General features: G+C 38.3%; 1 pseudogene across 1 annotated transcript in view; it reads left to right on the top strand.

Annotated features, from left to right (window-relative positions):
- Positions 1 to 26,593, top strand: part of LOC144374831 (transport and Golgi organization protein 1 homolog) — a 167,514-nt pseudogene that overhangs the window by 70,991 nt on the left and 69,930 nt on the right. The window lies entirely within an intron of this gene.

Here is a 26,593-nt window from a genome sequence, read left to right as displayed (position 1 = left end):
GTGCCCTCTCCCCACCCAGATATCTCAAATGCAGCCTTCATCTTAAGCCAGGTCTTAAAGACTCAGGTAGACTTTTATTCTTTTAGTATTTGGATTTCATCCCTTCTAAGAAAATGGACATCACAGTGGGAGGTAAATGACTTTTATGTTATTATAGTCACTTATGCCATGATATAAATTAGTTTAAGTTTCTTTGGTTTTGAAAGAAAGATAATTAGATGACAATGGGGAGAAGGTGCAGAATTGGAACAAAGGCAGGAAGCACAGTCATCACTCTTGTGGCCTGGCTGAGGACTCTGTGACTTCTTTCCCATTAGAACTTGCTTCTATGCTTTCAGGGAAACAGGGCATCCTATTTTCCATTTACTTCTCCCTTCTGTCAAACAAAGACTTGGAGGTCTTTTTACGGCTTTGACTCTTCCTTACCCCTTCTAGATGTAGTTCCATTTCCTTTCCAAGATGAAAGCATGTCTTTGTCCCCTCCCAGAATAGTTGAGGCAGCAGAACATAGTGAATCCTTCCAGATAAAGAGGATGCTGATAAAATGCCAGATTGTTATCAGAGAAGCAAAGTGAGGGGAGTCAAGTCCCTACCATTAATTACCTCATTACAGCTTTGTTTATATCCTGTTCATTTGGGGCATGTTTTTCTTGGACAGTTTCTTATCTGTGTTCTGAACTGCAGTCTGAAGTTTGCAAAACTCCCAAAGGTCAGGAAATAGTGGGTTCCTTCTTTGCTTAATGGCAAGGAAGAGAAGATCAAAGTTTCTATCTTCATCTGGAAGGAAATAGACAAATGCTTGGTTTGGGCAGCCTATTCCTCTCCTCAGTAGACAACTATACTGTGCTGATTGAGCTCTGGCTCTAAATATTGAGGAAGTTACCTGGAAATAGAATGGCATTTATCTCTGTGAAGCCATGAGCATCAAGCAGTGATTGTATATCCAGACATTGAGGCTGGAGTCCAGTTGAATCTAAAGTAATACTACTTGGTAGTTTTAGTAAATATACTTGATGCCACTGAACTGTATTCCTAAAAATGGCTAAAATGGTTGACAAAGTTATGTTTCTTTACTAAACAAGTTCATATCTGACCTCATGTTGTTTTATTCGGTTTGGTCTGCAGCGCAACCCATCTTAGCTAACAAGACTATGGACATAATTCAACCCACCCTCTCAGCTCACTGGTGATGTGGGCTTCTGAAGACCAGAACATTGTGTTTTTCATAAGACAAAATCCTACAAGCATGTTATCTGGTAATATACCTGCAGTACGAATTTGAAGAATAAAAGAAAGAAAAAGCGAATAAGAGAATATACCTCATTCTAAATCATGAAACTTAGTTCTTATTAACTCCAAAAGCCCTCGCTCAGAGCTCCAATGTAAAGTGTCTTGTTTTTACCTTGTGTGCATGTCTCCTGGTTCATCGCTGTCATCACTTGAAGTTAGCTGATAAAGTCAATTTGATTTTTGCAGGCGCTTGCTCATATTTAATTTAGTATTTCCTTAGAAGAGGCTAGAAAAATGAGGGACTTAGGGAAAAGTTAAGGTAAATCTTGAAATATATAAAAGCTCACTTTGAGTGAAAACTAATTAAAAACTAGCCCTGGCCTTTTCATAGGCAAGAAAAAATTGGAATGGCGACAGGGGATGTATTCTTTAGGAAATAAAAACTTTGCCAGAAATAGCATGGGTGGTTAAAGGAGTCTGGTGTGAAAGTTGCATCGTTTAAAAAATAATATATCTTTACTTTCTTCTTGACTAATGGTTTTGTCAGAATAACTGTTTAGATAATAAATGAAGTACTTTGAAGTGCATAGGGGAATGAACATTTCTGTGCCTTGTACTAACTGGTGATACAGATTATAAACTAAATGATGCCAAACTTCATCAGTTCATCCCAGATCTGCACACTAGCAAGCTTAGTCAAAGCCGTAGAAATCTATTGAGGAAATCATGAAAATGAATGGAATTGATCCAGAATGTTTTAATTTTCTTCCGAAATGTTATATTTATTAGACCTCAACACCCAAAAGTTAAAACAGTATTGAATTTCACACATAGCACTTTATTTGTAATCTTAGGTTAAAGGTTATGGCTTTGGCATGACTGAAGAATAATGACTCATACATTTTACACTGACTTTATTTTATTTCTGATAGGCATAAAGGAGAGCTAGGGAGTAAGATGATAGTGCATTAAGGCTGAATTTATTAGTTGATTGGACACAAATGGAAATACAGAATGTCACTTAATGATTTTTTTGTTTCTGTTGATATTTGTATTTATACTTTGGGTGAAGACTGTGAAATGCTAACTTATACTTAAAATGCAAAATAAAATATCTCTTGACTATTAAAATTAGGAGTGAGAATTAACAGTGATTTTTTTTCTAATAAATGTCTCAAACTATACATAGCTAAAATCTTATCATGTGGACATTTTGGAGAATGTGACCAGTACTCTGCATTTAAATGTGCCCCATCTTAAAATGTCATCATGAAATTAATACATTAAGGCATGGTCACAATCCAGGAAAAGACTTGAAGGTAATATGAGTCTCCCCATAATCAGTAACCTAATTAAATGCTAGATAGCTTCAGCTTTACAATAATGTACCATGCTTCTGAACAAAGATAACACCACCACTGAAACTGTATACTTGTAACACTAGTACATTTTTAATTAGTGGCAGGGTACGTGTGTGTGCTCATTTTTGTTTCATCTTTGGACTTTGCACAGCTGTTTCCATTGTGCATTCATTTGGACTATATCCAGTGAGGACAGTCACTGATTTGGCTTGGTTTTTTCAGAATTTGGAATGATTCAAACTGGTTTGAATCAAAGTTACCTTTTTGCTATGGAAAAGGCAACTTTGGGGGGTATTTAATATATAAAACTGGTTTAATCTACTCAAGAAGAAGAGAAAATCTGTTTTACCTTAATAGCTCACATAGAAAATTGTACCACCAAATGCAGATGAGTTTATTGAAGACGGTCCATCAGATTTGGCATCTCTTGGTTGAATAATTTGAGTTGTATGTACACTTAAAAGTAATACAGCTGAATTTCTTTTAATATATATTATTGCTCAATTCTTTGATGGTAAAAATGCCTTAGAATTGGAGTGCATCAGTTTCAATATTAGTGTAGGCTTTTTTTCTTTCTTTCTTTCTTTAGTTGTACATAATACCTTTATTTTATTTATTTATTTTTGTGTGGTGCTAAGGATAGAAACCAGGGCCTCACATGTACTAGGCGGGCGCTCTACCGCTAAGCCACAACCCCAGCTCCTAGTGTAGGCTTTTGAGTTAGAGGCACCTGACTTTGAATCCAGCTTGTTCACTCACTTCCTTTATGAGCTTGGGCAAGTTACTTAATCTCTCTGAGATTGTCTAGAAGAGAGCATGTGGAAGCTTCAGAACATTGTCCTAAAAACATTTTTGGTTTTTAGTTCTTATGTGATTATTAGGACTTAAGTATTTATTGATTTGATTTTTTAAGAGAGCACAAGGAAAAGTTAATTCTGGTTGGAAAAGTTTAAAAGAAATAACTGGAGTTGTTTAATCTGAGGGAGAGAATACAGGATGTTCCAGAGATAGGGCTAGAGGAAGAGAAGAGAAAAGAAGACAGGATTATACCTCAACTTTTCTAGTGGATATGATAGGATTTTCTTTAAGAACAGTTTCAGTGAGGTCTGACATAAACTGCACATGTTTAAAATGTATAGTTTGATAAGTTTATATACAATCTAAAACCATCACCATCGTCAAGATAGTGAACATATCCTTCACCCTTTGTAGTCCTTACACAGCCACTCCATTGCTGGCATTGGCTGTTCCGGGTTCTGTCACTCTAAGTTAATTTGCACTTCTTTGTATTTCATGTAAATTAAATCATACAGTACGCGTTCTATTTTGTCTGACTTTTTCACTCAGCCTAATTATTTTGAGATTCAGCCATTTGTTACACATACCCATGATTTTTTTTCCTTTTTATCATCAAATAGAATTCCATCATATTGATCTACCATATATTTATTTATGTAGGCAACTGTTTATTTATGTACTCAACCATTTTAGACATTTATCTTGTATCCAATTTGGGACCATTATAAATGAGTTGCTATGAAGATTTCATGTACAAGTCATATTCTAGACGTGCTTTCATTTCTCTAGAGTAAACATACAGAAGTGGAATACCCATTCAACTATATGGTTGGTGTATGTTTAACTTTAAGAAATTGAACAATTTGTTTTCCAAGGTGATTGTATTATTTTACATTCCCACCAACAGAGTATGAGAGTTCCAGTTGTTACATGTCCTAGCCAACACTTCGTGTGCTCGATGTTTTTCATTTTAGCCTTTCTAGTGAGTATGTAGTTATGTCTACTTGGGGTATTAATTTGAACTTCCCAAACAACTGGGGATCTTGACCATCTTTTACATGTGTTTATGTGCCATCCATATATCTTCTTTGTTGAAGTGTCTGTTCAGAGCTTTGACCCATTTTTTTTAAAGAGAGAGTGAGAGAGGAGAGAGAGAGAGAGAGAGAATTTTTACTATTTATTTTTCAGTTCTCGGTGGACACAACATCTTTGTTGGTATGTGGTGCTGAGGATTGAACCCGGGCCGCACGCATGCCAGGTGAGCATGCTACCGCTTGAGCCACATCCCCAGCCCCTGACCCATTTTTTTTAACTGGGTTGTTTGTTTTGTTATTTCGAGTGTATTCTGGGACCAAATCTTTTAGGCATAGATTCATTTATTTCTCTGGCATGTAGAACCAGAAAAACAAAATTAAATTATAGCAAGAAGGAGTCTACTTACACAGAAGGAAGTACTTTTTGACTGTGGCAGTCTAAACATGGGCATGGGTCAACCAAAGGAGGATGTAAAACTTTCCCTGGACTTATTTTAAAAAGGGCTGGCTGTAGTCTATTTGGGATACTGTAGGCATGCAGAAGTATGACTCAGTTTACCTAACTGAAGTTTTCATTTGAGAGAAGATATCTTCCCTGGGATGGGTCTCTTGCTAACATCTTAGTATCCCTTGCTCTTTTGTGCTATTTTTTCCAGGCAAAAAAAGTGCAATTTCTTGGGATTTTTCAAGACTTTTCCTGTACTTTATGATTTTTAAAAAGTCATTCTTTCTGATTTTAGCTTGAAGTATTGCTACGAAATATGAGGAAGGTCATTCGGGGCATTAATTAACTTCAGCAAAAACAATTGCAATCTCTACAGAGCAATCATATTAAAAGAAATGCTCAAATTTCTCTCATCCAGCAGTAGCACCAATCATTGTTTTTGCTGATGGTATTGGACAGATTAATTCAACTCTCTGTAGAGGTAAAATAATTAACTAGATTCTAGAGAGGAGGTTTTCTGTGATTAAAGGACTTGGGTTGTTGTGGCCCTTGGATGGGAAGAGTCAGGGGTGCTTTAATGACAGGATTTCAGTAGAGCTAATGAAAGATTTTCCTGTATGTAGAAAACACTGGTCATTTATTCTCCAACTCCACAGATTGCCCAAACTGGAGGATGTTGGCTCCAACTATAAGGAGATTGAGTATGGTTAGTGTTAGGCATAAAATTTTTATTATCAGCATCAATATTATTATGAGATTAAGCAATGGAACAAGTCAAGAGAGACCATGAAGATATGTGAGAATAATAATAATAAAAAAAAGATAGCCATCTGCCTGGACTGTTTAAATGCCCATTGATTTATAGGATCTTGTTATTGAAGGAAACTGTAGAGATCACTTCTCCTAAAATAACCTTTTACAGAAGGGAATATGAGAGGACATTATGTAACTTGCCTCTGACTACATTGTTAGATACTAATATTTTAATTTTAGGATGTTGCAAAAGTAATCTCACTTAAAAGAGACACAAAGGAAACCATGTGTTTCTGCTTCATGAGAAGGTTTCACATGACCAAAATAGTCCCTTAAAGCTGATGACTTATTATTTTTTCCTAAGCCCATGAAGATTCTGACCTATGTTTATCTTTGCTTGTCATTAAAAATATTAAAGATTTTTATTCAGGCATTTTGAACTTCTCTCTAAATAAATATGATACTTCAAGTGACTGAAGGGTAATTTGACCTGAAGTGATCAATGATGATAGAGGAGAGCAGGGGACATTGCCAAATCCTTTGTGGAACCTAGCCCAGTATGATATGGGTTCTATATTTTGAAGAAAGATTACAATTTGGTGGATGCCTTTGGCTCAAAGTCCTGTGACTGATTTGCCTTTTAAAAGGTAGTACTTTATAAAGCTGTAAGACTTTGTTTTGTTAAAGACTAATTGGATTGGTAGAAAACATATTTAGGCTGTCAATTCATTGTGAATGGGGTCTGCAAATACGAATTCTAACCATTGGAATTAGTGGGCTAAATTGCTTGTAAAGGATTCCACATCCACAGTCATGACAGAAAGAAATCAGTATAAGGCCTTTTATTTGGTTGTGGTTATGTTTTATTTGGACTCATCATTTTGTACATATTCCCACTAAAGTGAAAAACCAACATATATTTATATAATGTTGTGTACTTGTTGTATAGGGTTTATCTGAGTATAAAAGTGGGATAAAATACTTAAAAGTATCACCCCATGATAACCAATGGATTTATTTTCAAAATTGCATTTGTTGTTGTCTAGGCAAAAAATGATGAAAAAATTTAAATGAAACATAATTTTCATACTTCATCTCTGTTTTGATAAGAATAAGTAATAAGGGATTAATATACAGAAATCATGCATCCTTTCATTTATTTAAGAAATATTTGACACAGTGGGCATCATGCTAGGCACATGCCTATAATCTCAGGATCTCTGGAGGTTGAGGTGGGAAGTTCACAAGTACAAGGCCAACCTGGGCTATTTGGTGAGATCTTGTCTCAAAATATAAAGTAAAAAGGAGCAGGGGAGTAGCTCAGAGGTAAGACATACCTGGGTTCAATCTCCCTTACTGCAAAACAACAATAACAACACAACAAAGAGTGTTGGGGATGCAGCTCAGTGGTAGAGTGCCCCTGGGTTCAATTCCCAATTCTGCACAAAGAAAAAGGAAGAAGAAGGAGGAGAAGGAATGTTAGTAATTCCGATTTTCTGTGTGTGGGGTGGGTACTGGGGGTTGAAACCAGAGCCTTGGCATACTAGGCAAGTGCTCTTCCACTGAGCTTGACACAGGTTTCTCTATGTTCCCTCAGCTGCTCTTGAATTTGCTATCCTCCTGCATAATTCTCCTGAATAGATAGGATTACAGGTATGTTTCACTATACCTGGTTGTAATTCTGTTTTGTGGCTTTTTATCCAGCCCCCATACTGGGGATTAAACCCATGGCCTTGCACATACAAGGCAAGTGCTCTACCTCCTGAGCTACACCCCCAGCCCCTGGCTGTAATTCTAAATAATTAAAACACATTCTTCCAAAAGCTTTTAAAAATAACTACCACACTGTAAACCTTTCCCTTTCTTTGGTGGAAAAATTCCCTTACTTTATTTTCTTGCACTAAAAGGAATGTCATGAATGCTAGCAGCCACTATCTCTGTGACCTTGTGTCCTTGCCACATTATGTGGCTGAGTGCTGTGCCCAGTTCTTGCTACATTATGTATAACCATAGAAATGTGAAGTTGTGTTGCAATTGTGTACAATGAATCCAAATGCATTCTTCTGTCATATATATCCAATTAAAATAAATTAATTTTTAAAAAAGAGAGAGATATATCAAGGTGATGGAAACCACTCCCCAGCTCCTGGCAGCTCCCATTTTCATAGCCTAGAATTTATATTCTGTGGCAGATCAGCCTGGACAAAAGCCTTGGTAACTGAGAGCCAGAGTCAAGGTGGCCTCAAAATCATGCATCTGCTAAGGCCCAGGCTGCTGTTTAGCTTGTCCCAATTGGTCATGCACTGAAGTTTTAAAATATTCTATCATGGCTTATTATTGTCAGCATAAAATGTCACTGCCATAAAAGTATACTTTAGAAAGGTTTTAACATGATGAAGAGTCTTAATTTTTAAAGAGCAGTATTACTTTTGATCTACTTGGTAGGTCCAGAGATTTACACTAAACATTCTACCTCAAAAGCATAATAGTTTTTTTTTGTTTTGTTTTGTTTTTTAATATTTATTTTTTTAGGTGTAGATAAACACAACACAATGCCTTTATTTTTATGTGGTTCTGGGGATCGAACCCAGGTCCCGCCTGTGCTAGGCAAACGCTCTACCACTGAGACACAATCCCAGCCCCAAAAGCATAATAATTTTTGCTTTATTTTGTTTGTTAGATCTAGAAGGCTTTCCACCCAGACTTCTGGAGATGTACAGTTTTTAGCTCAGTACTCTCTACTGTTCTTACTTTCCCCTTAATACCCAAATGAAGGACTTTAGAAAATCAAACTTGAAAAGTTCTGAATCCACTGCTTTTCTAAGAAATATATTTAAATAAAGAAATTCATGAGCTGTGCAGAGTGCACAATTACAGTAAATGCAACTTTTTTGAGTTACAGGAAAGGAGCAATTAGTTCAGGTGGTGGTAGATCTTTTGATGACTTGAAAATGGGTCTAGGAAGGACAAGTAGAGAATCTGGCAACCTTGACCATTGCTGTATTCTCCAAGAATGCAGAGAATGGTTTTAGGGATGCCTGGAATTGCAACATGGTTAATAGTACCAAAACACAGAGAATGACTGCCTTTTCACATTCACTAGATACAAACTTATTTTTTTTAGTATTTCTCTTTTTTATACATGTATATGTATATACACATGCTTTTAAAAGCACATGCTTTCCTCAGTGCAAGATTTAAACCACATGAAAAAGAAGTCTGGTGGAATATCACCAGAATCAACAGAAAATAGATTTGGACTCTGAACCCAGAGAATAGTCAGTAGGTGCCAAAGAAACCCCAGCTTCCTGCCCCTTGTTGCAGCTCATTTGGTGAGGAGGGAGAAGGGTAGGTGTAGTAAGCATGAAGAGCCTCTTTGGTACAGGCAGGGCTGTTTCCTGGACAGTTGTTGAGACAGAACACTGGAGAAAAATAGAGAGAGTGTATATATGTTAATGGAGGTTTTAAGTTTTCACATTATTCCACTTACTAGATTTGATAATAGCTACCACTTTTTTATCACTGTCTGATAGGCATTGTGTTTTACATGCTTTATCTCATTTAATTTTTACAAGGCCCTATGTGGTATATGAAGAATTTAGAAAGTTTACTCGCTTGTACAGGGTCACACAGTAGTAAGTGGTAGGACTTGGCTTTAAACTTAGGTCTGCTGGATTCCAGAAAATGTTCTTGACACCTGTCCTGTGTGCTCTATGAAGATCCTGTTTCTGCTCTCAAGATCATTTCATTCTAGTAGACATGATGGCCCGAGGGATACTGTGGGAAAGGTAGATGAGTCCTCCCCTGCTCTGAAAGCCAACTGTTCAAGTGCAGTACCTGCACAGTGATTGACTCTGAGGTCATTCCTTAGCAGAGTTCAGATGAGATGTTTCCCAAGGATGCAAGGGTGAAAAGACATTCATTGCAAGTGTTCAGGGAATTACAGATTAAATGGTAGTTGGCTTGACAAAATAAATATAGGAAGAAAGTTTTTTTAAAAAACAAACAAAAACCAAAATGAGCAGTATGACCAGGAGGCTGCTTAGTCTTACCCTACCTTCAGCAAAAGGGTAATCCCAATTGTGGGTTGCCAGTGGGTGACCATTTTCCAAAACCAGGCAGCCATACCATATGAGAAATATTAATGGTCAGGCATTCTTGAATTCCCTCAGTAGGTATCGTGAGGATAGTCAGACACAGCTTATTTGAACTCAGCTCAGCTCCCAAAGTGCTAACTTTGATTAAGTCGGGGCTCCTGTCCATCATCATCTGAACTTTGGGGACCTCTACTATATAGAGAGTATAGCCTAAAAATCAAAGCTCAGCACTGGAGGTAGGGTCTTGGATTAAGGAGGAACCAGGGGAGCATTAATAATTATGTTAGTGAGGAAGAGTCGAAGAGGATATTGGCTAGAGCCTGAAACCAACTAAGACTTTCAAAGACTGAGGTTGCTGTGGGTACTTAGCGGATCTCCCTATAGGTTGGGTGGGCAGAAACACTTTTGGTGCTCTGCAGCCACTTAACCTTTGAATTCTTTAGGAAAGGAACAATTCAAAGGGTGAATGTACAAGGGGAAACACCTTATAAGTACTCCGCTGCGCCCTGTGAAAGGGGAAATTAGAATGGTCTCGGCAGAATAGTTCTCCTGTGCTCAGTATACTGCATTCTAAACTTGCCTGGTATCTGAAGTGTTAGGTACAAAGGTTGGAAGGATGATATATACCTTGGTACTCTCTCCTCCAGAAAGCCATTCCAACTCTCTCTCCCACTTCCCTTTGTTATCCTTCTCCATAGCATGTGTGTCTCTGTGGGTACCACAGATTTGTGACCAGCATGTATTCCCTGAGCTAGTGGTTCCCCGTGAGCAGTGTCCTAATTCCATTTTTATATCACATGAAATAGAGCACACACCTGACTGCCACACTGTGTGGCCATCCAGTGTGTGCCAAAGAATCTGGGGATTCTTGACCTGGATAAACTATATGGGAAAGTGTGTGTGTGTGTGTGTGTGTGTGTGTGTGTGTGTGTGTGTGTGTGTACATATACATGTTCATAAGTCTCTCTTTTGAGGAAGTCCATAGTTTATATTAGGCTCCAGTGTGTTTTCATAATCCTGAAAATGTTTATAAAAAACTGAACTTATTTGGAGATTTTCCATATTCTTGTAAATGAATGTGTGTGTATGTGTTTGGGAAGGTGGATTGAACTCAGGGGCACTCGACCACTGAGTCACATCCCCAGCCCTATTTTGTATTTTATTTAGAGACAGGGTCTCACTGAGTTGCTTAGTCCCTTGCTGTTGATGAGGCTGGCTTTGAACTTGGATCCTCCTGCCTCAGCCTCCCAAGCTGCTGGGATTATAGATGAGTGCCACTGCCCCTGGCATGAGCGTGTGTTTTTATATCTGGTAGATACTTTTATGCTTCCTTAACTTCCTGTTGTGAACAACAGCTTAGGGTAGCCAAGGAACTCTCCCTTGGAGCCATGGATCACAATTCTGTCCTGGTCACTGCTGCTTACACATCCTGACAGGGGGTCTACCTAACCTTCCTGAGTTTTATCTTATTTTTCACCTGTTAATTCCCTCTTGTCCTACAGGAATGTTGCATAGTAAAGAGATTACAGGTATACAGGCATCTCATAAACTGCCAAGAACTATACAATTGCAGAATACAAGTATTGTAATTAAAAATACATCATTTTTCTTGTCACACAATGCCAGGATAACAAATATGTGATTAAAATGAACATTGGGCCAGGTGTGGTTGCACAGGCCTGTGTTCCCGGCTAGAGGCAAGAGGATCACTTGAGCCCAGAAGGTCAAGTCCAAACTGGGCAACATAGCAAAACCACATCTTAAATAAATACATAAAGTGAACATGGAATGAATTTATTGGAGTGAGAGACTAGAAGTTGAAAGGCATTAGTATCTGCATGTCTTTTAGGCTTTGTAGATGCCCAGAACAGTCTTAGAGTACACACAGGGCTATTGAGGAAATGATTTTCAGACAATGATAAAAGTTTATAAGACCTTCAAGACCTCAATTTGTTTGCTTTACTTTACAGAAGAAGTGGAGTCTGGGAGATGGAGGGTATTCTTTTTTTCAGAAAGGCTGTAGATGGGCAGGGGATATAGCTCAGTGGTACTTGCCTGGCAGGTGTGAGGTCCTGAGTTCAACCCCCAGCAGTGCAGCACAAACAGAGGCTGGAAACTCTTCCTCATCATTGTTAATAGAGGACAAAGAAAGAACCTGTTTGTCTTCATGTCATCAGTTTATTATCATATCTTTTTAAAACAGTGTAGAATTACCCCATGATTTTAAATCTCTCTTTGGGGCTACCTAGAGGCCAGCAGTTCAACAGTGTGAGCACTTGGCAAGCCATGGGCACAGTGCATCGAAACAACTTTGTGTTTCCAAAGCACCTTCTTGGAGCGCTTCCCGGAGAGCACATCAAAGGGCTGGATGTAGATTACTGCACGCCTCTCAACTGGACTGAGACTCAGAGGTTACTGGGACTTGCCAACTCAAAAAACTCAGTGTCCAAAGCAGAGTGAAAACCCAGATGTTCCAATTTTTTATCCTGGTAGTCACTAGGTTCTAAATTTTCTCACTACTCCAGCTCCCTCCTCTCAATAGCTTGCAAAATGGTAACCTGGAAATGTGTTTTTGCTTAGTATGTATATATATATATATATATATATATATATATGTAAATCCAACTATCATCTAACCTTTCATTTAAACAATTTGTACTAGAAGGAAATTTGAAATTACATTTAATCATTGCTTTATAATTAATGTCATTTAATTAAATATTACTTTAAAAAATGGCTTCTTCTTTGGCAATTACATTACCTTTTGAGCAGTTCTGTTTTGCTTTTTAACCTGGTTATGGGGTTTAGAGAGTACCCTAGTATAGGGTATCTGAAAGCAGAAAGTTCTGGCACTTTTCCCACTTTCCATTCTTTCTCCTGTATGGATGCCAGATTCCTTTGGGAAATCATCATTTGCTAAAGGTCAGGAGCAAAAGGAGGGGCATTCTTGAGTGTAGGGTTACTGCTAATTGGAAACTAAACATCTGTAACCATGTCAGAGTTATTTGTATTTGAAAGGAAACATTTATATATAAGAGCCCTTTCGGTAACATAAAACACACTATAACACAGAGTGTGTGCATTGGAGGGGTGGCGATGGGGTGGTGAAGGACAGCCAGGGAAGCTTCTGACAAATGACTGTGCTGTGCTGAGTGAGGTCACTTGCTAATTAAATCTCAAAGCATTTTCAAAGTATTTTCTTTTCTTTGTCAAATGAAGTTTTCTTCCCTCATATGCCAAAGCAAACATTTTACTGTGTTTGCCATTTACAAATGAAACATTTCACCATTTTAATGGAAAAATAAGGAGAAAATGGGTGTGTGTTCAGAACCTAGTCAAAGATCAGTGGGAACTCTCTAGTTTCCTTCTAGAACCTTAGCTCTCAGCGTCTTCCCATGGTATGATGTGAGACTGGTTCTTCCCTTCCCTGAAACTGTGTGCCCATAGGCTTCCTGATACACCTACCCTTTCAGGAAAAAAAATCAAACTGTTTTCCACCTGTGCCTTTTTCTCCTTTCTTCCTGGTTTCTTCTTAGAATAAAATTTCTTGAGAATTCCTTTGAAGAAAGTTGAGAATCTACCCCTTTCCCCCGTAGAGTCTAACACCTTCTGTTTTTTCCCACCCTTGCCCTTGGCATCTAAGACATTTCTGTAATTTTTTTAAAATTGGATGAAAGATCACAAAGTCGAGAGAACTTACTTAAGCTAGGACCTATCATATTGTATGAGCTACAACTGCAGCCCCCAGACCTCTTATTTTTGGAGCTGTTTTCTGAAAGAACTTGTGTCCTTATTCACAGACTGTTTGAAGCAAAATCCAATCAAGGTTTTCAAACAAATATTAAATGTCTTCGTGCAATTAACTTAAGCATCCTTTTCTTCTGCTTACCTCTCATTCTGTTATATTTGATAATTAAATTTTCCCAGTTCACGCAATGAAAGGTGAGGTAGCACTTTTGACCACTGTAGGGTGGTCAAAACCTGAAGTTTGGGGCAGAAATTTCAGTTTGAAGGATGAAACCAGTCAGTTGGACTGATTTCAGATTTTCAGTAGGACCTAGTCCTGCCTTGTGTGTTTTCTAGTTCCTTATTTGTGTGTTGCTGATCATGCTCCTTTTTTGTATGGTTTTCAGGTGGAGTTGGCATGAACTTAAAAGCAGCAGATACTGTTATTTTTTCTGACAGTGATTTTAATCCTCAAAATGACTTGCGGGCAGCTGCCAGAGCTCACTGAATTGGCCAGAACAAGTGAGTGAGTTAGTCATTGGCACCTTTCTGCTCTGGTGGCTTGCAGCTGTGGATTGGGGAGGAAGGTGGACCGTGTAGTGCTGACAACAGTGCCACGTTGGAGTTAGAGTCCACTGGGTTTGAACCCCGTTGTGCTGCTGGCTTGTAGAGCAATGTTGGGGGATCAGTGGTCCCATGATCAGTTCAGACTCACTTTGTTGAAAAGAAGAGTTAAATTCCAAAATGATTAGAAGAAACTTAGAATTTATTTAGTTCATGTTTCTCACGTTAGATCCTAATTCAGTTTAAAAATGAAGTTAAAGCCAGTGGGTGCACATGCCTGTAATCATTATCAGCATGGGAGACTCAAGCAGGAAGATCAAGTTTAAAGCCAACCTTGCAACTTACCTAAACCCTGTCTCAAAACTTTTTTTTTTTAAGGCTAGGATTATAACTTCATGGTAAAGCTCTCCTGGATTGGGTTCCCAGTATCACAAAGAGGAAACAAAGTTGTGTTCAGCTACCCTTTGACTTGAGGTAACATGCCTGCCAGGGGTTATCCTGGCTACAGATGAAGGCCCAATAGTGGTCACTTCATCTTCCTTCCTCTTTCTCTTTTGGGGAAAAGTTCAGGAAGAAGTTGAGGCCAGATTTCTCTAACAAATGCTCAGGTCCCAATGAGCAGTGTCCTTTTCATTGTTTCCTGAATGTGGCATTTGGTTTTGCTTCCTTTTGGGTGTATTTTCCTGGCATGCTTTTTTCCCCAGCTTTGCAGACTTCTAACACTGCTCTCATTTGACTCCCGTACAGGGCTGTGAAAGTGATCTGGCTGATTGGCCGAGACACTGTTTAAGAAATAGTTTATAGGAAAGCAGCCTCCAAACTGCAGCTCACCAACACGATCATAGAAAGAGACCATTTTACTCTGGGAGCCCAGAAACCTTTGGCTGATCCTGACCTCCAGGTAAAATGTGTTCCTTTTAGAGTCTCATGATTTATAACCAGTACTATCTTTGGATGAGAATGCAAATAAAAAGGACCAGCATTAACCACCCATTGTTGCAAATTACACATTTTTTTCATTGGCCTAATTCTTACCCTCTCAGTACCTAACTACATGCAAGGTGCCATACAAGCTAAAAATGAGGGTGGCATTTAAAGGCAGAGAAAATAGAATAAAGAGAATGAGCTTTTAACCATCTAACTTGGATTGAAATTCACATCTTATCCCTTACTGGATGCATGACTTTGAGCATGTAACTGAACATCAAGGATCTAATCTCTTTATGGCTTCTAAAGATGAGTGTGCCACGAGTTACCTCAGAGAGAATTTGTTTAAGTTCTTTTTTTTCTTCCTTTTTTTTTAAATCAGTGATGATTAGTTCCATAGCTCCTCCTTAATCCCAGACGCTTTGAGTAGTGACTTACAGTACTCATTCCATACTCAGAGATGAGTGAACAAGATTAGGAATTCAAAATTATGCCATAGGATATAGGGATGAAAGCACTAGAGTTAATTTGTTGAAGAAGGAAAAATTAGATGGGAGTCAATTGCTGGCTTAGAATATCCTAGAGAGCTCTCTTTTGGTAGGAGGTTTAGAGTTATTCCTTAGCAGAAGCCTTTGAGATAAAATTGAACCTATATTATAATATACCCCAAGTCCTTCTGAGGGATTAGATGCAGAGAGATCAACCCCTATTATCTAGTATGATTCAAGCATGAAGAGAGTAATAAATGTCTGAGAAAAGGTAGTAGCTGTGGGAAAGTCTGCTGTAGGAAACTGCAGAAAAATGACAGGAGTTGGCTATTGTTTTGAGGCAGGCAGTGTGAGAGAGCAAGTTCCAAGATGGCTTTAAGCCTTTAAGCCTGAAAGATGAGAGTAGAAAGTAGGAAGACAGCGATAGAAATTAGAAAGATGAAGATAATGTAGGCTTTAGTCAACAGAATTTGTAGTAAAAATCAATATACATTATTGTTAGAGGGAGACTCAGAAAAGAAAGGAATTAGAAAAATTTGCAAGAAAAACCAGGCTTTAAAAGGATCAGCTTATCAAACAAAAAAATTCAAGAGGTATATGAAAGGGAAAAAATTACACAGTATTACAAGCAGAATCATCAAATTTACAACTAGCCCAAGCATGAGTTTAAAAATGGCAGTTTTCTCACATCTGTATCTTTACTCATCAGCATTACAGACAGGGAAGGTGCTGTTTTTGTTAGGGAGTCACTCACCTGCAGGAAAGGGTCACAGATTTGGGGGTACTAGAACTCGAAAGAAGAACCCTAGGTTTTGTTTGTTTGCTTGACTTTAGTTTATCTTAGAGAGTAACTGGAGTCTTTGGCCTTTTGTGTTTTGAGTCTTCTGCATGCTCATCTGTCATGGTGGCCGGGCAGGCTGTGCATTTTATTTTCACACTATTGAAGAGGCAATTTCAAATGGAAGGTGAAAGCTTGAGAGAGAGGTGCGTGTACACTGTAGGTGTCTAAATATACTTCTTCACAGGACCTTGGGAGAGGAGCTCATCATGGGCTGTTGTGAAGGCACAGGCGTCAGGAGTTAGAGGAGATGCTTCCCCAGTGGAGGGAGCTCCAGGCATTCAGTCAGGGGTTTCCCTGTGGCATTGGCTGCTAGCACATCATTGTGAAATGCACAGGCAAAAACTCTGCCATGGGACCAGATCCTGGGGCCAGTACAAACTATGGGCTGGTGGAGAGGACCTCGGTGGGACTTCCTGCCCAAGCCATGGCAAGAAATCACACTCTGGTTCTGTCTTGATTCTTTCCTCCCCACCAGACTGTGAGTTATTTATGGTTGCCAGGAACAAGGGTGATAACTCACTGCCTTGTCTCAAAATACAGCAGGACATTTTTTAAGTTATTAAAAGAATCTAATAGTAAAAGACGTGGTTCTGGTTTGATAAATCTAAGCAGTATAGAGCAGTGAAGTCCTGATAAAGGAAAGCAGGTTCCTTGTCTTAGAAGGAGAACACAACAGAAACAGAGAACAGATACAGATGCGGTGAACACTTATTGAATTCGTACTGTGTGCTAAGCATTGTGTGACATGCACTTTTTCCAGTTGTTTCAGAAGAAGAATAACAAAAAAATGAGATAGACGTTGTCTTTACCTCCATCTTAAGAAATTTTCCAAACATCAGATTCATGACTCTAATCCGAGCACTCTTTAACTTCCAACTACATGCTCTTAGTTACTATAATAAAGTGGTTTTCATTTAAAAAATGGGTAGTTCCTTAAAGACATGTTGTGAGTGAGCAGTAGCGAGGGAAACCAGGAGACATAGTCCAAGGAGTGGAAGAGGGAAGGGTCCCAGTATGGACTGAGCCTCATCATAAATACTTGGCTTTCTTCTGTTTTGGGTACTAAATGCCAAAGCCATTTGGCTTGGTTATATATATGTACACCAAAGTTAAATATAAATATAACAGGTATGGTTTTGCTTAGTTTTTGTCATAGTTTTCATCTCAGGTATTTTCAAGCTAAAGTTTCCAAGTTACAGAATAGGCAATCTAGAGATAATTAACCAAATCTAAAAGGGCAAAATGAAAATGAAGTCCCATGATGTGGATCCCAATTGGTTCAGAATTCCTAAGAGATAGTACTTAGGGAGGTGGAGAGTTGCAAGTAGCAAATGAAAGCCAGGTAACACTATCTAAGATTCTGGTTCCTGTAGCCATAGGAAGTAGGCTGAGTATATCCCCTAGGGGGAGCAAGAGGGCAGGATGGGGAGTGCCGCAGGACTATCCAGGGAGATTGAAATTGAGAAAGGGCTTTTGGGTCTGGTGATCAGGGTGGTTATGGTTTTGCCAAAGTGGGTCCCATAAACCACTGTAGTAGCAAAGCGGCTTGGCAAGGACAGGTGGCAGCTCATGGTGAGATGAGGTATTCAGTGGCACCTTCTCTTTATAAGAGTTTGGCAGTGGGAGAGGTAAGAAGGTAGCCAACAGGTTCTCTGAGTTCTCTCAGGACTGCTGGAAGTGCCTGTAAAAAATGCTGGTGAGAAGTGCTATAGAAGATGCTGGAATCATTTTATCTGCCCCCACTCCTCAAAAAAATTGGAGGCCCAAATTTTTTTTGGTATTGTAAATAATTGTCAAAGTCAACATCTCTGATCATCATTTATCACCTCTCTGCTTATTCCTCATCCAACTTGAAAACAGCCTGGCAGGTGTCATTTGTGATGGAAGAGAAGAAAGTCCATCAGGGAAAGAATTACCTGGTATCATTTAGACACTTAGCAAGTCACACATCCTCATCTGTGTTTTCATGAGAACTAACTGGATCTCTCGTTTTCTTCATTCAAGTTGAGTGACATACTGAAATTTGGCTTGGATAAACTGCTGTCCTCTGAGGGGAGCACCCTGGAGGAGGTAGACCTGGAGTCCATCCTGGGAGAGACAGAGAATAGCCAGTGGGCCTCTGATGCCCTGCCTGCAGCTGGAGGAGGGATCAGAGAACAGGAGGAAGGAAGTGAGTTGGGGTTAGGTGAGCCAGTGACTTCATCACCTCAAGGTAGGGTGTGAGTGAGATGCGTCCCCACGAGAAGTCCTGTGTCCTGCTCTGGGACCTTTCTTTCCTACCCAGCCCTGTAGTTATCTGATGACATTCTTAAGGATTCCTGGTCCAAGAACTACCAGAGTAATCCTTGTTCCCTTGAAGCTGGACTTTGAATCCAAGTGATGATATTAATGTTTATGGTCCTGTCAGTCTCAAGGATTAAATTTGAACCTTTTCTCCCTTGACACAGAAATCTTCTCTGGAGTTTATTTGGTAAACCTCCTATCTTTATGGTGGTGCTTTGCACAGTGATTCCTCTTCTCAATAGTAGAATGTTTTTTAAATTGCAACTGATATTTATGGACATTTATTGTGTTCATAAACAGTACTGACTATGTCATGTGCTTTAGGTCGTTTAAGACCCATGAGGTGGGGGGCTGGGGTGGTGGCTCAGCGGTAGAGCACTCACCTTGCACGTGCAAGGGCCTGGGTTCAATCCTCAGCACCACATAAAAACAAAAGTAAAAATAAAGGCATTGTGTCCAACTTCAACTAAAAAAATACATATTAAAAAAAAAGACCCATGAGGTGTAGGAGATCATTTTGTCTTCCTTTTTCTTTTTTCTCAAATTTGGTGGCCCCCCCTTCTCTCTCTCTCTCTCTCTCTCTATATATATATATATATATATATATATATATATATATATATATATATAGTTGTAGATAGACAGCATGCCCTTATTTTATTTTTTTTAATGTGGTGGCTAAGGATCGAGCCCAGTGCCTCACACATGCTGAGGAAGCACTCTGCCACTGAACTACAACCCTAGCCCCAATATTTATCTTTTTGTCCATTTTCTGTTGTGAAATATTTGAATTTCAGACTTGAAAGGGTTTTTTTTTTTCCTCATGATTATTTTTAAAATGACTGTTCTCCTGTATCAGCAAGAGGGAGTCAATCTGGGCTGGTGTGAGAGGGTTTTACTGACCTTTTTTAAAAATTTTTATTCATATATGACAGCAGAAAGCATTATAATTCTTATACATATAGAGCACAATTTTTCATATCTCTGATTGTATACACAGTATATTCACACCCAGTTCCTGTATTCAAACCTGTACTTTGGATAATAATTATCACATTCCACCATCATTAATAACCTCATGCCTCCTCCCTTCCCCTCCAACCCCTCTGCCCTATCTAGAGCTTGTTGTTCCTCCCATCTCCCACTCTCTATCCCACTATGAATCAGCCTCCTTATATCAAATAAAACATTCAGCATTTGGTTTTTTGGGATTGGCTAACTTAGCATTATCTTTTCTAACTCCATCCATTTACCTGCAAATGCCATGATTTTATTTTCTTCTATTGCTGAGTAATATTCCATTGTATGTGTGTGTGTGTATGTGTGTATGCATACACACACATACACACACACACCCCACAGTTTTTAATCCATTCATCTATCGAAGGGCATCTAGGTTGGTCCCACAGTTTAGCTATTGTGAATTGTGCTGCTGTAAACATTGATGCATCTGTGTCCTGTAGTATACTGTTTTTAAGTCCTTTGGATATAGATTGAGGAGATGGACAGCTGGGTCAGATGGTGGTTCCATTCTCAATTTTCCAAGTAATCTCCATACTGCATTCCATATTGGCTGCACCAATTTCCAGTCCTATTAGCAGTGTATGAGTGCCTTTTTCTCCCACATTCTAGCCAACACTTATTGTGGTTTGTATCCATAATAGCTGCCATTCTGACGAGTGAGATGAAATCTTAGAGTGGTTTTGATTTGCATTTCTCTAATAGCTAGTAATGATGAACATTTTTTGATGTATTTGTTGACTGATTGTATATTATCTTCTGAGAAGTGTCTGTTCAGGTCCTTGGCCCATTTATTGACTGGGTTATTTTTTTTTTTTTTGGTGTTTAGCTTTTGAGGTTTTTTATATACCCTAGAGATTAGTGCTATATCTGATGTGTGAGGGGTAAAGATTTGCTCCCAAGATGTAGGCTTTCTATTCACCTCACAGATTGTTTCTTTTGCTGAGAAGAAAGAAACTTTTTAGTTTGAGTCCATCCCATTTATTGATTCTTGATTTTAATTCTGGCACCAAAAGAGTCTTATTAAGGAAGTTGGAGCCTAATCTCACATGATGGAGATTAGGGTCTACTTTTTCTTCTATTAAACGCAGAGTCTCTGGTTTTATTCCCAGGTCCTTGATCCATTTTGAGTTGAGTTTTGTGCATGGTGAGAGATAGGGGTTTAATTTCATATTGTTGCATATGGATTTCCAGTTCTCCCAGCACCATTTGTTGAAGATGCTATCTTTTCTCTAGTGCATGTTTTTGGTACCTTTGTCTAATATAAGATAATTGTAGTTTTGTGGGTTAGTCTCTGTATCCTCTGTTGTGTACCATTGGTCTATTAGTCTGTTTTGGTGTCAATACCATGCTGTTTTTGTTACTGTTGCTCTGTAGTATAGTTTAAGGTCTGATATAGTGATGCCCCCTGCTTCACTCTTCTTGCTAAGGATTGCTTTAGCTATTCTGGATCTCTTATTTTTCCAGATGAATTTCATGATTGCTTTTTCTATTTCTATGAGGAATGCCATTGAGATTTTGATTGGAATTGCATTCAATCTATATAGCGCTTTTGGTAGTATGGTCATTTTGATAATATTAATTCTGCCTATCCAAGAACAAGGTCGATCTTTCCAGAAATAGTAAATGAATTCAGCAAAGGAGCAGGATATAAATCAATACCCATAAATCAAAGGTATTTCTGTATATCAGTGACAAAGCCTCTGAGAAGGAAATGAGGAAAACTACTCCATTCACAATAACCTCAAAAAAAAATGATACTTGAGAATCAATGAAAGAAGTCAAAGATCTATACAATGAAAACTACAGAACCCTAAAGAGAGAAATCAAAGAAGATCTTAGAAGATGGAAAGATCTACACATTCCCTTCTTAAAAGGAATTTATATTCTTCAAGAACTTTTTCTTGTTCTCAGCTTGTTGTTTTAATCGTATCCTATTCCCATTTCAAGGATATAATATCCTCCCCGAGGACATTTATTATAGCTTTTTAAAATATATCTCAGGGAGGATATTTATTATATCTTTTCAGAAAGTGTTACCCTGCCCACTGTATTATCTCTTTTTCCTCTATTTGCTTTTCCTTCTTCCTCCTCTTTTTAAAAGTTTTGTTTTGGAGTCTCTCATTCTTGTTAGCAGTTTATCTGAAACATCTGGTGTCCTCTGATCATCGTGCTGGTGAAATTCCCCAAAGCTGACAGGCAGCTCTGTTGTGAACAGGTGGGTGGCCTTTGGGCCTCATGCCAACAGCACTGGTTGGCAAGCCAGCTTTTGCACTGAGGGAGTCAGATTTGAAGATTTCACTGGACAACTCATTGTATCCTAAGACGAGTCCTATACCATTACAGTGAAATTGGTGGTTTAAATTGGAAAGACAGAGAGCTGAGGGCACATGATGCTCTTGGTGTTTGGTGTGCGGATCCTCTCAGTTCCTCCATACTGTGGTGCCTGTGCTTGTGCATCTGAGTTTTTGGAGAACTGAAAGGGTTTCAGTTCCTGCAGTCAGCCCCAGCTAGATACCAGTGTTTTGGTTCCACAGCTCTTTTGAATCTGTTGTCCTCTTCTTATCCACTTTTTATCTTCCAAAGAATTTGTGCACTGTTTCATCTACCATTGCCTCATATATCTTTTTAGAAATCTGTGTATTGTCCTTTAGCTGTTTTGGGTGAGAGAAAAAATAGATGTGTGTGGTCATATTTTTAAGTTGTATTTGATTACCTTAGTACCAAATTTCCACCCTTTTCTGTACTCATCTAGATTGACTTTATTTACTAGAACAAAATAAAATTGCAGTGTTTTCAGAAAGATAATTATATATCTCAGTCTACCTACAAAAAAAAATTACATTTTTGCAGACAGTTTAACTGTTGGATTCTCTACTTGGATAAAAATTTGGAATGTTGTCTTCGATGACTGTCTTGATTCTCTTTGTGGTAGATGGTTCCTCTGGCAGGACCCAGATGAGGGTCTAGACCTGTGGGCTCCAGCTGCCTCTTCGAAACAGAGTGAAGACATAAAGCATGGTTAAAAATAACAAATGAATATGAAAGAGGAGTAGTTAGAGCAGCCCATTCACAATTAAGTATAAAGTAAGGTTGCTTTATCTTTAATGCCAAGTTTTTTAAACAGCACAGTTATATGGTAAGGTGAGCATGCCCAGAAACCTGCCTTGGGAGCATGTGCAAAACCTAGCCCCGCCCAACTCCTCCTTTGAAGGTGGAAATGGAGTTGCCTGCCCCTTGAGCCGGTACTGGTTAATGGAAGTGAACCAGGAACTAACAATAGGCTGCTGCCTTTTCATTTGTTTGGCCAGCGATTTACATCATTCTGTCTCATCCAGAAGGTGTAAGATTTCCATTGCAAATAGAGATTGTGGAGAGGGGTCAGCAGCTGGACTAGGGGAGTAAGATGTTACTTTTCCTGGTGGTCCTTTGGATTTTGCTTCGCTTTCCAACGTCCTGTGCAAACAGAAGCATGGCTGATGGTTCTTAGGAGAAAAATACATGAATAGTCTTTTAATTGGTTCCTTGATCATTCTTTTCTCTTTTATTACAATTTTAGCTTTTAAGTGACTCGGCTGCCTTCTCTACTATTTGGTCATGAATTTCTTTTTTTCCTTCTCAACAAGGATTGTTCTGGGGACCCAAGTGCTGTCAGCTTTTATAAGGAATGTTGATTACTTTATATGAAATAGGATGGAAGGAGGTTGATTAAACCCTGTGAAATGAGAGACAGTTGGGGAATTCTGGGAAAGATGGCCATGGACAAAGATTCGTGGGATCACAATGTACTTCTACAATATTTGTGAGAGGGATGTGTGAGATAAGGATCAGATTTTTTTTTAAATAGCATCAGGTATCAACCAGCACTAATGAGTGAAAGCTAAAGGGAGGCAGCTTGAAAGTCTTTGCAAGAAAGGATTTTGTTCATAACTATGACTTCACAAATAATGACTCTCCCAGGATTCTCTGAATTTCCCCTCTGAGAGTGGATCATTTGAGTAGAACCAGAGTATCAAAGAAGAAATTTTAAAGTCTAGTAAAAATTTATATGTGGATTTTTCAAAATGCTACAAATAGTTGATTCTTTGCTGTCTTTAAACAATATACAGTAATCACAAGAAAAGTTCCTTCTGTTCTTTGTGTCATTAGTTCTTGGCCTTACTCAAACCTAAGTGATGATGTGGAGGAAGAAAGCACACAAGATAACATGGCTATTAGCTTCCAGTTTAGAGGCTTGTCCTGGCAAACATTTCTTCTCTTTTCATGAGGTATAAAAATATAACCAAAACCCATCAGGACAGATTTTATATGGCTAAAAATTCATGATTTCATGAAAATAGGAAAGAGTATTTCTGATTTTTCTTAAAGTTCTCAAATACATCTAAATAGTAGATAGAAAAGACAGTGGAATGAGATTACCATCATTACCCTAAGTACACATATAAAGACACAACTAGGGGCTGGGGATGTGGCTCAAGCAGTAGCGCGCTTGTCTGGCATGCATGCAGCCCGGGTTCGATGCTCAACACCACATACAAAAAAAGATGTTGTGTCCGCCGAGAACTAAAAAATAAATATTTAAAAATCTCTCTCTCCCCTCCCTCCCTCCCTCCCTCCCTCCCTCCCTTCCTCTCCCTGTCCCTCTCCCCCCCCTCTCTCTCTCTCTTCAAAAAAACACAACTGATGTGACTCTGTATACAACCAGAGATATGAAAAATTGTGTACCATATGTGTAATATGAATTATAGTGCATTCTGCTGTCATATATAACAAATTAGAATTAAAAATAATTTTTTTAAAAAGATTTTAAAAAGTGGGAAAATCAGAAACTAATATCGTTCCATGCTGTACATATCACTTCCCTTTCTCAAGTACAATCTGGCACAAAATGTGTTGAGAAGAGATTCCCCTCCAAAAAAAAAAAATCCACTGGGGCTGGGGATATAGCTTAGTTGGAAGAGTACTTGCCTCACACGCACAAGGCTCTGGGTTCAATCCCCAGCACCACCAAAAAAAAAACCCAAAATCTGATATTACATCCAATGGCATGAACAAGATTTAAAAAGCCACATAACCATAATGAGAGCACAAAGCACACAAAAGGCTTTCTAGATTCCAATCTAGAAAAAAAAAAACATATCCCAAGGAAGGAGAACAATGTTCTTGCAATTACTTTTCTCTACGGAGTGTCTTAGTATGGTGATGAATGACCTTTTTTAACCCCCAGCACTGAGGATTGAACTGAGGAGTGCTCTACCACTGAGCTACATCTGCAGTCATTAATGTTTGTTTTGTTTTTATTTTTCTTGAGACAGAGTCTCACCAAGTTGCCCAGGCTCTCCTCAAACTTACCATTCTCCTACTTGTCAACCCCCTGAGTAGCTAGGATTATAGGCATGCACTATTGTACTGGCTACAAATTATATGTTTTTAAATCAGGAAATTGTCATTTAGAGAATATTATTCCCATAAGTTTTTTCTATATAAATTATTGTAGAGCAAGCTTCACACAACCAATTGAAGAGACATTATCGTCAATAGATTATCCTATATTGTAGTTAATTGTATGGAAAAGAAACAATGTAGCAAAAATGAAATCATGAAAACAAAGACATTTCACATAGTAATGTAGATTAAAATGTCATCCAACTATAAATTCCCCCAAAATGCATGGACCAATATCCTACCCAAGATTGAGACTTGAGGAAGGACTGACTGTATCCTTTAAAGGCACAAACTCATTTTTTCTTCTCTGTGGTACCCTGTGCCACACTGTAAAGAAGCCCAGGCTATCTTGCTGGAGGGAGAGTCCTTTTGAAGAAAGCCCCTGACATATGAAAGACCACATGGAAAGGGAGACTACATAAAGCCAACAGTCAGCACCTTAGTTCCGGACATACAAAGACATCTCAGACCTTGTAGTCTAAATCAGGCATGTGCTGTATGGGTGAGCCTAGGTGACACTGGAGCAGAACCTTGGTTAAAGTCTTGACTTACAAAATTATGAGAAATAAAATGGTTGTTTGTTTGGTAGTGGGGATTGAACTCAGAGGCTCTCGACCACTGAGCCACATCCCTAGCCCTATTTTGTATTTTATTTAGAGACAGGGTGTCACTGAGTTGCTTAGTGTCTCGCCATTACTGAGGCTGGCTTTGAACTCTCGATCCTCCTACCTCAGCCTCCTGAGCCACTGGAATTACAGGTGTGCACCACCACTCCTGGCAAATGGTTATTTTTTAAAGCCACTAAATTTTGGAATTTTTAAAAATATAACAATAGATAACTAAAACACTGTTTATTGATGATTTGTAGGGCTTTTATTTAATGACCAGTTTTATTAAAGAATACCCCATTTATTTCTACTGTGATCAGCAAACAAACTGAAATTCAATATTTAAAATTTTTTGCCAAGAATATAACCTATCTTGCAAGTTTCCATGAGGACTAGAAAAGAATATATATTCTGGAGTTGTTGGGCATTGTCAGTCAATGTCAATAATGTTAAGGTGGTTGATAGTTTTGTTCAGACTCTTGTGTATCATTAGTGTTTTTTTATAGTGTTACTATCAGTTGTTAAAAGGGTGTTAAAAATTCAAAGTATAGATTTGTCTCTTCAGTTTTGTCAGCTTTCATATATTTGGGGCATATAAATGTTTGGTTGTATGGTGTCATGTTTCTGTGTTCTTAAAAACACATTATGGTATTATGAAATGTCTTTCTTATCTCTTATAAAACTCTTTATCTTGAATTAAATTCATCTGATGTTAGTATAGCCTCTGCATTCTTCTTGGCTTACTTTTCATGATGTATTTTTATCTATTTCTTGTTTTCGTTCTATTCATATTTTTATTTAATGTAATTAAATAAAATTACATTAAATAAAAATTAAATTTTATTTAATTTATCCATTAGCATTTAGCTTTATTGCTTTACATTATTGTTTTAGCAATGTTTCCAGGAATTATGAAATGCATTCTTTAATTTATCACAGTTTTCATAATTTAAATTGTGATACTTTCTCACAT

This window comes from Ictidomys tridecemlineatus, unplaced genomic scaffold (genome assembly GCF_052094955.1).
Source record: "Ictidomys tridecemlineatus isolate mIctTri1 unplaced genomic scaffold, mIctTri1.hap1 Scaffold_90, whole genome shotgun sequence".
Classification (NCBI taxonomy): Eukaryota; Metazoa; Chordata; class Mammalia; order Rodentia; family Sciuridae; genus Ictidomys; species Ictidomys tridecemlineatus.
This window is presented reverse-complemented; position numbering and strand designations above follow the sequence as displayed.